At 34.0% G+C, this 2,207-nt stretch overlaps 1 non-coding gene across 1 annotated transcript; it reads left to right on the top strand.

Annotated features, from left to right (window-relative positions):
* Window positions 1-303: 303 nt before the first annotated feature.
* On the top strand, window positions 304-411 carry LOC127748111 (small nucleolar RNA R71). Its single transcript, XR_008010054.1, has one exon. It is a non-coding gene; the product is annotated as a small nucleolar RNA R71 (small nucleolar RNA).
* The last annotated feature ends 1,796 nt before the right edge of the window (window positions 412-2,207 follow it).

Below are 2,207 nucleotides of genomic sequence, written 5' to 3'. Positions count from 1 at the left end.
AGCTTGCATTCCAGACAGACTTTAAGAAATCATATTGACTTGCTGAGTCAATATTTTGTTCTGAGCCAATATGACATTCAGAGTATCAATCTCAAGAACTCCTTTCTTCTGATTTGTCCCATTGTTCACAGGATTCCTTTCAGAAGTGTACATGAATTGGTTATTTGCAACCATTTCAATCAATTCTTGAGCTTCTGCAGACGTCTTCTTTAGATGAAGAGATCCTCCAACAAAACTATCCAATGACATCTTGGACAGTTCAGACAGACCATCATAGAAGATACCTATGATGCTCCATTCAGAAAGCATGTTAGAAGGACACTTTCTGATCAATTGTTTGTATCTTTCCCAAGCTTCATAGAGGGATTCACCTTCCTTCTATCTGAAAGTTTCGACTTCCACTCTAAGCTTACTCAATTTTTGAGGTGGAAAGAACTTTGCCAAGAAGGCATTGACTAGCTTTTCCCAAGAGTTCAAGCTTTCTTTAGGTTGTGAGTCCAACCATATTCTAGCTCTTTCTCTTACAGCAAAAGGGAATAGCATAAGTCTGTAGACCTCAGGGTCAACCTCATTGGTCTTGACAGTGTCACAGATTTGCAAGAACTCAACTAAAAACTGATGAGGATCTTCCAATGGAAGTCCATGAAACTTGCAATTCTGTTGCATTAGAGAAACTAATTGAGGCTTAAGCTCAAAGTTGTTTGCTCCAATGGCAGGGATAGAGATGCTTCTCACATAGAAGTCGGGATTAGGTGCAGTAAAGTCACCGAGCACCTTCCTTGCATTGTTGGCATTGTTTTTGTTTTCGGCTGCCATGTCTTATTCTTTGAAGATTTCAGTTAGGTCCTCTACAGAGAATTGTGCTTTAGCTTCTCTTAGCTTTCGCTTCAAGGTCCTTTCAGGTTCAGGGTCAGCCGCAACAAGAATGCTTTTGTCCTTGCTCCTGCTCATATGAAAGAGAAGAGAACAAGAAAATATGGAATCCTCTATGTCACAGTATAGAGATTCCTTGAGGTGTCAGAGGAAAAGAAAAATAGAAGGAAGAGGTAGAAGAATTCGAACTTATCAAGAAAGATGGAGTTCGAATTATGCATTAAGGAGGAGTGTTAGTCCATAAATAGAAGTATGTGAAAAGAGGGGAATAAATTAAAAAGATTTTAAAAAACATTTTGAAAAATACTAATTCATTTTCGAAAACTAAGAGTGGAAAAGAAATCAAGTGATTTTTGAAAAAGATTTTGAAATTAGGAATTAAAAAGATATGATTGAAAATTATTTTGAAAAAGATGTGATTAGGAAGATATGATTGAAAAGTTATGGTTTTAAAAAGATGTGATTGAGAAGATATGATTTGAAAAACAATTTAAAAAGATTTGATTTTGAAAATTAATGACTTGGCTAACAAGAAAAGATATGATTCAAACATTAAACCTTTCTCAACAGAAAAGGCAACATACTTGAAATGTTGAATAAAATCATTAATTGTTAGCAAGTATTTTTGAAAATGGAAAGAAATTGATTTTGAAAACATATGATTGAAAATATATGATTTGAAAAAGATTTGATTTTGAAAAATTTTGAAAACTTGAAAAAAAAATTTGAATTAAAAACAGAATCTTCCCTCTTGTGCCATCCTGGCGTTAAACGCCCAGAATGGTGCACATTTTGGCGTTTAACGCCCAAAACTCACCCCTTTTGGGCGTTAAACGCCCAGCCAGGCACCCTAGCTAGTGTTTAAACGCCAGTTTTCCATCTTCACTGGGCGTTTTGAACGCCCAGCTTTTTCTGTGTAATTCCTCTGTAGTATGTTCTGAATCTTCAATTCTCTGTATTATTGACTTGAAAAGACACAAATTAAAAATTTTTTGGATTTTTAATAATGAGGAATAATCAAAATACAACTGAAATCAAATAAACAATGCATGCAAGACACCAAACTTAAAAGTTTGTATACTATTGACACTAACAAGTTGAGAATGCATATGAGAAACAACAAAACACTCAAGACAAGAGAATTTAAAGATTAGAGCAAGTAAATCATCAAGAACAACTTGAAGATAACTGAAGACACATGAAAAATGCAATAAGAACAGAAACATGCAATTGACACCAAACTTAAAATGAGACACTAGACTCAAACAAGAAACATAGAATATTTTTGGTTTTTTTTTATGATTTTGTAATTTTTTTGGATTTTTCAAAAATTA

Source organism: Arachis duranensis, chromosome 5 (genome assembly GCF_000817695.3).
Source record: "Arachis duranensis cultivar V14167 chromosome 5, aradu.V14167.gnm2.J7QH, whole genome shotgun sequence".
NCBI classification, from domain to species: domain Eukaryota; kingdom Viridiplantae; phylum Streptophyta; class Magnoliopsida; order Fabales; family Fabaceae; genus Arachis; species Arachis duranensis.
The sequence above is the reverse complement of the archived record's forward strand: the minus strand, read 5'-3'. Positions and strand labels throughout refer to the sequence as shown.